The sequence below is a fragment of the Prionailurus viverrinus genome, chromosome B1, assembly GCF_022837055.1.
Source record: "Prionailurus viverrinus isolate Anna chromosome B1, UM_Priviv_1.0, whole genome shotgun sequence".
NCBI lineage: Eukaryota > Metazoa > Chordata > Mammalia > Carnivora > Felidae > Prionailurus > Prionailurus viverrinus.
Window position 1 is genome coordinate 48788630 of NC_062564.1, and position 15496 is coordinate 48804125.

A 15496-nucleotide genomic window follows, 5' to 3' on the forward strand; every position below is an offset into this window, starting at 1 on the left:
GAAGGCTAGATTAGGCAGAGGAGAAGAGGAAGTGTGTGGGTGGGCATCAGGTGGCTGGAGATGGCCATCTCCCATTGTCCCTATCTAAATTTGACAGTAACTGCCTCTTGCCCATCTCGAAACAGAGGTGGCCTCTGGGAGATAGGAGGCCTGTATCTTACTCACCATTATACCCCAGTACCTACGTGGAGCCTAACACAGAGTGGGCAATTAATAGATGTTGTGAATGAATGAATGAATGAATGAACTGATGCCTAGAGAGTACTCAAATGAGATCAGTAATCTTCCAGATCACTTGATATAAAGACCAAATAGGAAGTTGACTGGAAGAGAGATTGCCATTCATAAGTAATAACATGTAGGAGGGGTAATAGAATTTCAGCTGGCCCAAAGTAGAATTCCCTGGATATTCTTGGACAAGTCACTTGACCTTCCTGGGCCTCACTTTCTTCACTTAAAAACAGAGTCACATTAAGGAATCTCTAAATTTACTTAAGGCTCCAAAATTCCAGCCTAAGATTTACAAGCTTAATAAACATTTGAATATTTGAGTGTCTGTAGAATCAGAGATTATATTTTTGTGGCTACATCAGTGAGCTCTGCTTTCTAGGATCTAGAAAGCAAAATATCTGTTCAACTTCATTTTCATCATGTCTTGAGTGAATTTTGGCCATCCTTCTTCTCTCTGGCTCTGTGAAATTTACTGGCTAGCCAGCATTTTAATTTTAGAGTTTTATATTTTACAAGGAGTTTATTTGTCTCTTAAAAGTTGGTCTTATACATAGGGTATGAGTTCTACACTTGGTAGCATATGAGCCAAACACACAGGCATATACTATGGCATTTGTCTCAAGCTGAAAGATGATGTCTGCTCTTACCATTCGAATATGATTTTTTTAATGCCTAATCTGCACAACCAAGCCTGTTTTAACAGCTGAACTAAAACAATAATTTTTGAAGAGTTTTTTTACAATTATAAAATGAATTTATGAATGATATACATGAAAGGGAAACTTGGAAACAGACCAATATCTCTCATGAACATAGATGCAAAAATCTTCAGCACGATGTTAGCAAATGGTATCCAACAGTTTATAAAATGAATGTCTGTTCATCCAATACGACTAATAGCATTTTATTTAGCCCTACTGTGCACAGGCACTACACTAAGCTCTCTCTCTACCTATATCATCTCATTTATTCCTCGAGAGAACTCCATGATATAGGAAAATGTTTACAGTTTACAAATGAAGCATCCAGAGCAAAGAAGTTAATTTGTCCAAATTCATAAAGCAAATCAGAAATAAAACAGTTTCTTATTCCTGAGGTCATCCTCTGAACTACCACATTGTATACAAAAGTTCAAACACAGGAAACCTGGAAGAATAAAAACATATGTGTGGCTATGCACCACCCCGAAACAGCACTGTTCACATTTTGATATATTTCATTCTGGATTTGTTTGTTTCAGCTCCTAGCACTATCATTCTTTGTATATGATTTCATATCCTATACCTCCCATTTATTACAATAGAACCATTTTCCAAAAGTTTTCCAATCTCTTTAGATAATTTTTAAAACTAGCATATAAACCTTGTGCTGCCCTCCCATTATTTTCATGGCCCTTTTCAAACTATTTAGATTGGCTGCTTGCTGTGAGGACTTTGCTATTTAAAAAATTTCTACAGTGAGTTTCTTTTTACACAGGGTATTTCTGTATTTTGAGTCATTTTTTTAAAGTTTATTTATTTTTGAGAGGGAGAGTGTGTGTGTGTGTGAGAAGGGGAGGGGCAGAGGGAAAGGGGGACAGAAGATCGTAAGTGGGCTCTGTGCTGAAAGCAGCAAGCCCAACAGGGGATTAGAACTCATGAACCGCAAGATCATGACCTGAGTTGGATGCTCAAGCCACCCTGGCGCCCCTCTGTATTTTGAGTCATTTCCGCAGTTTATGCTTTGTCCCAGTCTGCTCTGGCTGTTACAACAAAATACCACAGACTGGGGAGGCTTAAACAATGGAAATTTATTTATCACAGTTTTGGAGACTGGACATCCAAGATGGCAGTTGCGTTCTTGTGAAGGCCTCCTTCCAGACCTGGCCACTTTCTTGCTGTGTCTTTACATGGCAGAGAGAGATCTCATCTCTCTCTTGTTGCTCTTACAAGGGCACTAAACTCATTCATGAGGGCTTCTCCTTCATGACCTAATTACCTCCCAAAGGTTCCACCTCCAGATACCATCACATTGAGGATTAGGGCTTCAACATATGGATTAGGAGGTGACATAGACATTCAATCCAGAGCATGCTTCCAGGCATAGAACTCAGTCAAAGATATGAACATGTTTCCAATTCTTGATATAGCATGTATATCTCTTTGGTATCAAACTGGGATGAGAGCTCCTCTGGGCAAGGACTTTGTCTTGTCACTGCTACATCCACATACATCCATAGCACTTGGAACAGGGACGATATGTGTCACAGGCTCAATGCATAATTGTTGAATGCAGGGAAAGGAATCATTGAGAGGCTCTCTTATGTAATGACTGCTCTGTGCAGAAGAAAACAGGTACTGAAGAGATGAGTCAGCAGTTCCCCCTGGGGGTTGTTCCACGCTTCCTGGAAGGTGTTTCAATGTAAGGGCCTCCTTTTTTGATTTTCACATTGTGACACTGGGGCATGAGGCAAAGTATTTTTCAGGCTGCAGCCATGGGTGTTGAATGGTACCACACAACCAAGAATCGTCTGGCCCCAAATGCCAGCTGCACCCATTGAGACTCACAGATGTGAGTTATGGAACATTATGGTGAAATGATCACCCCGGACCCATCACCCTGTGCGAGAAATAAAATTTCACCAATGTGTTGAAGTGACCCGTGTGACCAGCCCCTCCTGTTGAGGCACACACTACATCCTTACAAATGAATCACAAAAATCATCCCTTAGAGCACCCTGGGTGGCTCAGTTGGCTAAGCATCTAACCCTTGATCTCAGTTCAGGTCTTGATCTTAGGGTTGTGAGTTCAAGCCCCGGGTAGGGCTCTGTGCTGAGCATGAAGACTACTTAAAAAAAAATCATTCCTTGACTTATTTTAGTAGGGTGATTTTTCAAAGAAGTATGTGAAATCCACCTGATACTTTCCTAACTGATCTGTAGTGGTCTTCACTCCTCCCAAATTTCAATTGGACATCAAGAGCCCTTCCTTGTGGTTTATTAGTACATCCAAACATTTGACAGAATGGTCTTATTTTAACAGAATATTTTTATTGCTCAGAGACACCTCTTATGTTCTGTTTGAGTCATTTAAAGAGAAATCCTTTCTCATCGCTTCTCGGCCTTTTGGCTAAGATCAAGTGTAGTATCTGTTCTTATCAGTTTAAAGAGAAGGTCTCTTGTTGCCTTTTTGACCTGATTTTTTGTACTTTCTCGGGGTTTTACTTCCTGGCTCTGTGTGGCAGACAGGAAGAGGAAGGAAGGAGCCTGCTATAGTGAGCTTTTGCCCTGAGAACAAAACCCTTCATGGCCTGCTTGCTCCAAGCAGAAGGAAGTCACTTTTCTCTGCATTATTTCTTCCCAGCCAGCTTCTTCATGGCCATGACCTGACATCCTACAAGGCTCATTTATACACTTTAGCCACCTGCTGCTGCTAGAACTGGCTTCGGTTTGGAAACACCATCAGATCCCTTTGCCAGAAACGATTTTCTTCAATCACCTGTGCTCCTTGTACACAGCTAAATGGCTGTTGGAATACCGGCAACCATGGCTCCCTCTTCTTCCCTTAGCCACTACCATGGGGTGGGTCTCCGAAGGTGCCAGTTCCCTCTCAGGCACGGAGAATCTCAAGACCCTCTGGCCTAGGCATGCTTGGACTCCATTTTAGGCTCTGAAAAAAAATTTTTTTAATTCTTTTTTTTTAAGTTCATTTATTTATTTATTTATTTATTTATTGAGAGAGCGCACACACAAGCGAGGGAGGAGCAGACAGCAAGAGAGACAGAGAGAGACAAAGAGAGAGAGAGAGAAAGAGAAAGAACGCACGCACGAGTGGGAGAGGGGCAGAGAGAGAGGGAGACCGAGGATTCAAAGCAGGCTCTGTGCTGACAGCACATGTGGGGCTCAAACTCACAAACCACAAGATCGTGACCTACAGGATCTCAAAATCTATATCTCAGTTATAGATTTCTTGAGTTAATTAATCCAGCTCCCCAAGTTGGCTTGACCCTTCTGATCCCATACCTATCCCTTCTCCTCTGCCTGCCCATTATGATAATGGTCACCATTTATTGAGACCTACTCTGTGCCAACCACTGTGCTAAGCTCCTTATGTATCTGTAACCAGCATGAAGCTGGCCAGCCTCCTTTTCCCTTGAAGCTATTCTCAGTACAGTGTCATATTGTCACAGTGTCACAAATGTTATTAGTATATCATCTAAAAAGAATTGAAAACCAATTTAAAATTTTATCCTCTTCAGGAGAAAAACAGCATTGGGGTTTCACTTTCAAGATAGCAAAATTTCTTAAAATTCTCATAATCATTTCTTAATATCCATTTAGGTTGGCTGCTATCCAGAAATGTCTTTACTTGTACTTTTGGATTCCTGAATTCTGGCCCAGGCAGCCTCTTTTCTTTCTCCCCTCTATTGTTTATTTCAAGATCTGTTATTTTTCTCCCTCAGTCATTGCTTCTTTCAGTGTAAGTCAAACCCAATTGGACTTAGACCTCTCCACTTTACCCTTCCCATCACTAAGTTTATGCTACAGAAGTCCAAGAATTGGTTGGTGCACATAAACCCCCTTAGAAGATGAAGGAGAAGACAGTTAACATGTTTATAACTTAATATATGCTCTATTTATTTACATCCTATACTACCTTATTTAGTCCCACCAAAGATCCCATAGTGGAAGAGATATTTTCCCATTTTACAGGTGAGGAAATAAAGTTAGGTGACCGGGCCAAGACCACACAGCCATGGCCAGATCCAGTAGACACTAAAGCCTATGGTACTAATCACCACACTCCTGATCTCTTGAACATTTTTGACCATGAGTCTCTGTCCTTTGTAACTCCTACTTGTTAGCCAGAGAGCTGGCTCATATTCACTCATTCATTCATCCATTCTTCAAATATCTGTGCCAAGAACTGGGCTTGGGGTAGGGGATGATATCATATGTCAGATTTGGCTTCTGACCTTAGAGTTGAAAAGCTAGAAAGGTCAACGTGGACAAATGCCTTAGTTCTAATTAGTAAATATCTGTATTGGTTTCTTAAGAGTGCCATAACAAAGTACCACAAGTGTGGTAATTTTAAACAACAAAAAAGGCATTGTCTCACAGTTTTGGGGGCTAGGAGTCCAAGATCAAGGTGTTGGCAGGACCATGTTCCCTCTGAAACCTGAAGGAGAAAATTCCTCCTTGCCTTTCTTTGGTTTCTAGTGGTGTGCCTGCCATCTTTTGGCATTCCTTGGCTTATAGACATGTCACCCACAGCCTTCACCTTCGTATGTGACAGCTTCTCCCTGGGTGCATGCCTCCCTCTACATAGAAACTTCCCCTTCTTATAAGGACACCAGTCATATTGATTAGGGCCCACACTAATGACCTCATTTAACTTGATTAGTCTGTAAAGACCCTATTTCCAAACAAACTCACGTTCTAAGGTACTGACGGTTAGGATTTCAGCATATCTTTTGTGGGGGAACACAGTTCCATCCATAACAGTATATTACCAGATGTGTATGGAAAGTTCTTTGGGGACCCAGGGCAGGAAACAGACCCTATCAGTGTAGGTCAGGGAAGACCTCACCGTGCTGACTGGGCCCAGCAGCTCACCAGGAGGAGAGGAGAGAGACAGGAGCCAGGGGTCCTCCTGGATGGGAGAGCATGGTCTGCTTGGCCAGGGAGCCTGGAGCTGACAGCACACTGAGGTGAGAGAGGGAGATGAGACTTTTATGCTTCAGGCTAAAGACTTTGCATCCTATCCTAGCAAGTAGCAAATGAGAACCATTGCGGGTTTCAACAAAAGTCATCTGTTTAAATTTGCCCTCAATCTCAAAGTGGAGCCTTTATAAATAGCATTTAAACAGGATATTTTCAAACCAAAGCTTTAATTTATTAAAAGTGTAAATTCAGTCATCTTTTTTTTTTTATGAAATTTATTGACAAATTGGTTTCCATACAACCCCCAGTGCTCATCCCAAAAGGTGCCCTCCTCAATACCCATCACCCACCCTCCCCTCCCTCCCACCCTCCATCAACCCTCAGTTCTCGGTTTTTAACAGTCTCTTATGCTTTGGCTGTCTCCCACTCTAACCTCTTTTTTTTTTTTTCCTTCCCCTCCCCCATGGGTTCCTGGTAAGTTTCTCAGGATCCACATAAGAGTGAAACCATATGGTATCTGTCTTTCTCTGTATGGCTTATTTCACTTAGCATCACACTCTCCAGTTCCATCCACGTTGCTACAAAAGGCCATATTTCATTTTTTCTCATTGCCACGTAATATTCCATTGTGTATATAAACCACAATTTCTTTATCCATTCATCAGTTGATGGACATTTAGGCTCTTTCCATAATTTGGCTATTGTTGAGAGTGCTGCTATGAACATTGGGGTACAAGTGGCCCTATGCATCAGTACTCCTGTATCCCTTGGATAAATTCCTAGCAGTGCTATTGCTGGGTCATAGGGTAGGTCTATTTTTAATTTTCTGAGGAACCTCCACACTGCTTTCCAGAGTGGCTGCACCAATTTGCATTCCCACCAACAGTGCAAGAGGGTTCCCGTTTCTCCACATCCTCTCCAGCATCTATAGTCTCCTGATTTGTTCATTTTGGCCACTCTGACTGGCGTGAGGTGATACCTGAGTGTGGTTTTGATTTGTATTTCCCTGATAAGGAGCGACGCTGAACATCTTTTCATGTGCCTGTTGGCCATCCGGATGTCTTCTTTAGAGAAGTGTCTATTCATGTTTTCTGCCCATTTCTTCACTGGGTTATTTGTTTTTCGGGTGTGGAGTTTGGTGAGCTCTTTATAGATTTTGGATACTAGCCCTTTGTCCGATATGTCATTTGCGAATATCTTTTCCCATTCCGTTGGTTGCCTTTTAGTTTTGTTGGTTGTTTCCTTTGCTGTGCAGAAGCTTTTTATCTTCATAAGGTCCCAGTAATTCACTTTTGCTTTTAATTCCCTTGCCTTTGGGGATGTGTCGAGTAAGAGATTGCTACGGCTGAGGTCAGAGAGGTCTTTTCCTGCTTTCTCCTCTAAGGTTTTGATGGTTTCTTGTCTCACATTTAGGTCCTTTATCCATTTTGAGTTTATTTTTGTGAATGGTGTGAGAAAGTGGTCTAGTTTCAACCTTCTGCATGTTGCTGTCCAATTCTCCCAGCACCATTTGTTAAAGAGGCTGTCTTTTTTCCATTGGATGTTCTTTCCTGCTTTGTCAAAGATGAGTTGGCCATACGTTTGTGGGTCTAGTTCTGGGGTTTCTATTCTATTCCATTGGTCTATGTGTCTGTTTTGGTGCCAATACCATGCTGTCTTGATGATGACAGCTTTGTAGTAGAGGCTAAAGTCTGGGATTGTGATGCCTCCTGCTTTGGTCTTCTTCTTCAAAATTCCTTTGGCTATTCGGGGCCTTGTGTGGTTCCATATGAATTTTAGGATTGCTTGTTCTAGTTTCGAGAAGAATGCTGGTGCAATTTTGATTGGGATTGCATTGAATGTGTAGATAGCTTTGGGTAGTATTGACATTTTGACAATATTTATTTTTCCAATCCATGAGCAGGGAATGTCTTTCCATTTCTTTAAATCTTCTTCAATTTCCTTCATAAGCTTTCTATAATTTTCAGCATACAGATCCTTTACATCTTTGGTTAGATTTATTCCTAGGTATTTTATGCTTCTTGGTGCAATTGTGAATGGGATCAGTTTCTTTATTTGTCTTTCTGTTGCTTCATTGTTAGTGTATAAGAATGCAACTGATTTCTGTACATTGATTTTGTATCCTGCAACTTTGCTGAATTCATGTATCAGTTCTAGCAGACTTTTGGTGGAGTCTATCGGATTTTCCATGTATAATATCATGTCATCTGCAAAAAGCGAAAGCTTGACTTCATCTTTGCCAATTTTGATGCCTTTGATTTCCTTTTGTTGTCTGATTGCTGATGCTAGAACTTCCAGCACTATGTTAAACAGCAGCGGTGAGAGTGGGCATCCTTGTCGTGTTCCTGATCTCAGGGAAAAAGCTCTCAGTTTTTCCCCGTTGAGGATGATGTTAGCTGTGGGCTTTTCATAAATGGCTTTTATGATCTTTAAGTATGTTCCTTCTATCCCGACTTTCTCAAGGGTTTTTATTAAGAAAGGGTGCTGGATTTTGTCGAAGGCCTTTTCTGCATCGATTGACAGGATCATATGGTTCTTCTCTTTTTTTTTGTTAATGTGATGTATCACGTTGATTGATTTGTGAATGTTGAACCAGCCCTGCATCCCAGGAATGAATCCCACTTGATCATGGTGAATAATTCTTCTTATATGCCGTTGAATTCGATTTGCTAGTATCTTATTGAGAATTTTTGCATCCATATTCATCAGGGATATTGGCCTGTAGTTCTCTTTTTTTTACTGGGTCTCTGTCTGGTTTAGGAATCAAAGTAATACTGGCTTCATAGAATGAATCTGGAAGTTTTCCTTCCCTTTCTATTTCTTGGAATAGCTTGAGAAGGATAGGTATTATCTCTGCTTTAAACGTCTGGTAGAACTCCCCTGGGAAGCCATCTGGTCCTGGACTCTTATTTGTTGGGAGATTTTGGATAACCGATTCAATTTCTTCGCTGGTTATGGGTCTGTTCAAGCTTTCTATTTCCTCCTGATTGAGTTTTGGAAGCGTGTGGGTGTTCAGGAATTTGTCCATTTCTTCCAGGTTGTCCAGTTTGTTGGCATATAATTTTTCATAGTATTCCCTGATAATTGCTTGTATCTCTGAGGGATTGGTTGTAATAATTCCATTTTCATTCATGATTTTATCTATTTGGGTCATCTCCCTTTTCTTTTTGAGAAGCCTGGCTAGAGGTTTGTCAATTTTGTTTATTTTTTCAAAAAACCAACTCTTGGTTTCGTTGATCTGCTCTACAGTTTTTTTAGATTCTATATTGTTTATTTCTGCTCTGATCTTTATTATTTCTCTTCTTCTGCTAGGTTTAGGCTGCCTTTGCTGTTCTGCTTCTAGTTCCTTTAGGTGTGCTGTTAGAGTTTGTATTTGGGATTTTTCTTGTTTCTTGAGATAGGACTGGATGGCAATGTATTTTCCTCTCAGGACTGCCTTCGCTGCGTCCCAAAGCGTTTGGATTGTTGTATTTTCATTTTCGTTTGTTTCCATATATTTTTTAATTTCTTCTCTAATTGCCTGGTTGACCCACTCATTCGTTAGTAGGGTGTTCTTTAACCTCCATGCTTTTGGAGATTTTCCAGAGTTTTTTCTGTGGTTGATTTCAAGCTTCATAGCATTGTGGTCTGAAAGTAAGCATGGTATAATTTCAATTCTTGTAAACTTATGAAGGGCTGTTTTGTGACCCAGTATATGATCTATCTTGGAGAATGTTCTATGTGCACTCGAGAAGAAAGTATATTCTGTTGCTTTGGGATGCAGAGTTCTAAATATATCTGTCAAGTCCATCTGATCCAATGTCTCATTCAGGGCCCTTGTTTCTTTATTGACCGTGTGTCTAGATGATCTATCCATTTCTGTAAGTGGGGTGTTAAAGTCCCCTGCAATTACCACATTCTTATCAATAAGGTTGCTTATGTTTATGAGTAATTGTTTTATATATTTGGGGGCTCCGGTGTTCGGCACATAGACATTTATAATTGTTACCTCTTCCTGATGGATAGACCCTGTAACTATTATATAATGTCCTTCTTCATCTCTTGTTACAGCCTTTAATTTAAAGTCTAGTTTGTCTGATATAAGTATGGCTACTCCAGCTTTTTTTTTGGCTTCCAGTCACATGATAAATAGTTCTCCATCCCCTCACTCTCAATCTAAAGGTGTCCTCAGGTCTAAAATGAGTCTCTTGTAGACAGCAAATAGATGGGTCTTGTGTTTTTATCCATTCTGATACCCTATGTCTTTTGGTTGGCGCATTTAATCCATTTACATTCAGTGTTATTATAGAAAGATACGGGTTTAGAGTCATTGTGATGTCTGTATGTTTTATGCTTGTAGTGATGTCTCTGGGACTTTGTCTCACAGGGTCCCCCTTAGGATCTCTTGTAGGGCTGGTTTAGTGGTGACAAATTCCTTCAGTTTTTGTTTGTTTGGGAAGACCTTTACCTCTCCTTCTATTCTAAATGACAGACTTGCTGGATAAAGGATTCTCGGCTGCATATTTTTTCTGTCTAGCACCCTGAAAATCTCGTGCCAATTCTTTCTGGCCTGCCAAGTTTCAAAAGAGAGATCAGTCACGAGTCTTATAGGTCTCCCTTTATATGTGAGGGCACGTTTACCCCTTGCTGCTTTCAGAATTTTCTCTTTATCCTTGTATTTTGCCAGTTTCACTATGATATGTCGTGCAGAAGATCGATTCAAGTTACGTCTGAAGGGAGTTCTCTGTGCCTCTTGGATTTCAATGCCTTTTTCCTTCCCCAGTTCAGGGAAGTTCTCAGCTATTATTTCTTCAAGTACCCCTTCAGCACCTTTCCCTCTCTCTTCCTCCTCTGGGATACCAATTATGCGTATATTATTTCTCTTTAGTGCATCACTTAGTTCTCTAATTTTCCCCTCATACTCCTGGATTTTTTTATCTCTCTTTTTCTCAGCTTCCTCTTTTTCCATAACTTTATCTTCTAGTTCACCTATTCTCTCCTCTGCCTCTTCAAGCCGAGCTGTGGTGGTTTCCATTTTGTTATGCATTTTGTTTAAAGCGTTTTTCAGCTCCTCGTGACTGTTCCTTAGTCCCTTGATCTCTGTAGCAAGAGATTCTCTGCTGTCCTGTATACTGTTTTCAAGCCCAGCGATTAATTTTATGACTATTATTCTAAATTCACTTTCTGTTATATTATTTAAATCCTTTTTGATCAGCTCATTAGCTGTTGTTATTTCCTGGAGATTCTTCTGAGGGGAATTCTTCCGCTTGGTCATTTTGGATAGTCCCTGGCGTGGTGAGGACCTGCAGGGCACTTCCCCTGTGCTGTGGTGTATAACTGGAGTTGGTGGGCGGGGCCGCAGTCCGACCTGATGTCTGCCCCCAGCCCACCGCTGGGGCCACAGTCAGACTGGTGTGTGCCTTCTCTTCCCCTCTCCTAGGGGCGGGATTCACTGTGGGGTGGTGTGGCTCGTCTGGGCTACTTGCACCCTGCCAGGCTTGTGATGCTGGGGATCTGGCGTATTAGCTGGGGTGGGTAGGCAAGGTGCACGGGGGCAGGAGGGGCAGGCTTAGATCGCTTCTCCTTAGGTGATCCACTTCAGGAGGGGCCCTGTGGCAGCGGGAGGGAGTCAGATCCGCTGCCGGAGGTTTGGCTCCACAGAAGCGCAGAGTTGGGTGTTTGCGCGGAGCGAGCAAGTTCCCTGGCAGGAACTGGTTCTCTTTGGGATTTTGGCTGGGGGATGGGCGGGGGAGATGGCGCTGGCGAGCGCCTTTGTTCCCCACCAAACTGAGCTCTGTTGTCAGGGGGCTCAGCAGCTCTCCCTCCCTTTGTCCTCCAGCCTTCCCGCTTTCCGAGCAGAGCTGTTAACTTATGACCTCCCAGACGCTAAGTCGCGCTTGTTGTGGGAACACAGTCCGTCAGGCCCCTCCGCTTTTGCCAGCCAGACTCGGGGGCTCTGCTTGGCCGGCGAGCCGCCCCTCCGCCCCGGCTCCCTCCCGCCAGTCCGTGGAGCGCGCACTGCCTCGCCGCCCTTCCTACCCTCTTCCGCGGGCCTCTCGTCTGCGTTTGGCTCCGGCGACTCCGTTCTGCTAATCCTCTGTTGTTTTCTGGGTTATTTAGGCAGGTGTAGATGGAATCTAAGTGATCAGCAGGACATGTGGTGAGCCCAGCATCCTCCTAAGCCGCCATCTTGCCGAAAGTCGTTTCTCAGTCATCTTTAAAAAGAGGAGCATTTGAGGGCACCTGGGTGGCTCATTCAGTTAAGCATCTGGCTTGGGCTCAGGTCATGATGTTCTGGTTTTGGGGTTTAAGCCCCACGTCGGGCTCTGTACTGACAGCTCAGAGCCTGGAACCTGCTTGGGATTCTGTGTCTCCCTCTCTTTCTGCCCCTTCCCTGCTCATACTCCATCTGTCTCTCTCTCAAAAATAAACAAATGTTCAAACAAAAAAAAAAATTTTTTTTAATTTTTTTTTTCAACATTTATTTATTTTTGGGACAGAGAGAGACAGAGCATGAATGGGGAAGGGGCAGAGAGAGAGGGAGACACAGAATCGGAAACAGGCTCCAGGCTCTGAACCATCAGCCCAGAGCCTGACGCGGGGCTCGAACTCACGGACCGCGAGATCGTGACCTGGCTGAAGTCGGACGCTTAACCGACTGCGCCACCCACGCGCCCCAAAAAATTTTTTTTTAAAGAGGAGCATTTTGCCTTCCTAGAACAAGGAGTAAGGAGAGAGATCAAGCCAGGAAAACCATGTGAATGTACCACAGGTGGGAGTCCTGTGAAGCAGACCCTGACCTGCAGGTTTGCACCCAAGAGCTGCGTCAGTGGGTCCTGTCATGAAACTCTCCTGGAAGCAGTGATCAAAGCTGGATCAGGCAGAGGGAGAAGGTTGGGTGTGTTACAGACCTACCACAGAGAGCTCCACAGATAGCTCTTGTGTTGGGATGAAAAGACAGGGCCTTTATTTTTTTTTAAGTTTATTTATTTATTTTAGAGAAAGAGAAACTGTGGGGGAGGGGCAGAGAGAGAGAGGGAGAGAGAGAAACCCAGATAGGATCTGCACTATCAGCATAAGCCCAAGGCAGGGCTCAAACTCACAAACTGTGAGATCATGAACTGAGCCAAAATCAAGGGTCGGACACTTAACCAACTGAGCCATGCAATTACCCCAAAAGGACAAGGCCTTTAAGCCTGAAGTGACTGGGCCCTGATGCAGATTGCCCCCAGGAAAGGCTATGACCTTAGGCAAGGCATGGGCAATTTCAATGGAGGGCCATGAAGTCATCTCAATTGTTTCTAAAAACTCAGCCACTAACATGAACGTGTTTAATAAACTCAAAAATGACAACAAGATTAGGTGTTTCATTTAAAAAAAAAAAAAAAAGGTGAACCTGAGAAAATCGTGAACTTACAGAGATTACTAAAGAAGTGATAAAATGTGACTGAGGTACAAACATAGACCTTTAGATCAAAGGAACAGAAAAAGAGAGAAGAAAACAGCCCAATACACATAATCACTTACTGTTAGATACCCTTGTGAAAACAACTTTACTTTAGGCCATACCTCACAATAGATACAAAAATCTATTTCTTATAGAAAAAGAAAATGTGCCCGAATACCAATAAAGGAGTGAGAAGGTGGCCTGAGTCCTTAATTGCTTGGGTGACATTTTCTTTCGGGAAATAAATTATCCTGGATGTGGACAAGCTTTCAGTCCTATCTCTTCTTTGTTTCTGGCTTACAAGAGGAAATGCCCAGGAATAGAGAGGCAAAGGTGGTTTGAGGTCTTTACACTACTTGATAAAGCAAATAAATCAATGTTAGCCAAACAGGAAGAAAAGCCATAGAAATTCCCCTGTATACATGAAGGTGTGAGCCGGGGCAGTGTGAGAGTTTGCTTTTTAGTAACCCTCCCAAGGGCAGAAGTAAAGGTTTTCCTCTAGCAAAAGAAATAAAATAAAAACATATCCTGGGGGGTCCCTGGGTGGCTCGGTCAGCTAAGTGTCTGACTCTTGATCTCACCTCAGTTCTTGATCTCAGGGTCCTGAGTTCAAGCCCTGAATTGGGCTCCATGCTGGATGGGAAGTCTACTAGAAAGAAAAGAAAAGAAAAGAAAAGAAAAGAAAAGAAAAGAAAAGAAAAGAAAAGAAAAGAAAGAGAAAAAGAGAAAGAAAAAGAGGGAGGGAGGGAGGGAGGAAGGAAGGAAGGAAGGATAACAACAAAAACCATCCTGGGCTTATCTAAATAACAAGTGATAAAATTAAGACAGTTTTTTTCTGTCATGTTACTTATGGCAATTTAGTGAGTAGATAAACGTCTTAAACTGTTGTTTTTAAAAAGTGATTTATTAATAGAGAAAGAAACATTGACTCACTAGTGGCAATTTATGAATCGTGGGCAGAGGGCTGGTTTTGCTGCTCCCACCATTTGCTTGAGAAGCTGTGAGAACATCAGAGAAGAGGCAGTAAAGTGAGGGGGGCAGGGCTGATACCAAAGCCCCCTTGGTGAGATCAAACTTGACTCTTCACGGAGAGAACCTCCATGTTCCTCTTCTTGTAAACTGATTCCCCTTCCCACTGTGGGCCCCCTCACGATAAGCCTCTGGTTTCCTCCGACCCACTGAACAGACGCTCCTTAAGTGGAGGCTCTGTGTGTGCATTGGAGCTCCCAACAGTGCTTTGCAACATGAGTACGTCAGAGGAAGTTGCAGCTGGTTTGAGAGAAGGAGCTTCTGCGGCTTCATATGACAAGCATAGTGAACAGCAGGAAGGAGACTGGCTCTAGGAGCTTGTCAGCCTACTAAAGTATATGTCAGAACTGGGTTAGTGTGACCTCAGAGTTAGTGCTCTGTGTCGCCCCTGGTGGGCAGCCTTGTTTCCCCCACAAGGAGCCTGAGGGATTCATTCACTTTGCAGTGCAGTTCTGACACAACACATTTCTGGAGCTCACATACACTTCGCAGGTTGAGGGCATGGTCCCCAGCAAGATACCTCTCCTCAAAACCCAGTCACAGGCTCCAAGGTTCCCAGACCACACACATTTCTGACCCACTGGCTGTAAATTTGGGAGTTCCTGCCACCTATCCCCCAGGTTTGTTAATTTGCTCGAATGACTCAGAGAACTGAAGATGATAACAGTTTTATTATAAAAGATGCAAATCAGGACCGGCCAAATGAAGAGATGCATGGGATGAACTAGAAGAGGTCCCCAAACACCAAGTTTCCATGTCCTTAGGACACATCACCCTCCAGGCACATCAATGTGCATCACAAACCAGGAAACTCACCTGAACTAGAGTTTTTATTGGGGTTTTATTATGTAGGCATCATTGATCAGCTGATTGACTGATTGGTTGACTCGTTGGCTGTGTAACTCTCCAGCTCTCCTCCTCTCCCTGGAGGCCAGGCTGATATCACATGGCTCAAAGTTCCGGAACTTCTAATCACATGGTTGGTCTCATCCTGAGACTATCTAGGGGCCCACCATGACTCACCTCATGAGCATAAATTCAAGTGTGGTCCAAGAGGCACACCATCAACAACAAAGACACTACCACTTAAGAAACCCCAAGGGTTCAGAAGCTCCCACCCCAGAAACAAGGACAAAGACCAGCCAAATTCTTTATTATACAACATGCTT

General features: G+C 42.8%; 1 protein-coding gene and 1 pseudogene across 7 annotated transcripts in view; both read left to right on the forward strand.

Annotated features, from left to right (window-relative positions):
- Positions 1-15496, forward strand: part of PTK2B (protein tyrosine kinase 2 beta) — a 132995-nt gene that overhangs the window by 75063 nt on the left and 42436 nt on the right. The gene's annotated exons all lie outside the window — the stretch shown is intronic.
- On the forward strand, positions 3319-3438 carry LOC125165101 (uncharacterized; annotated as a pseudogene).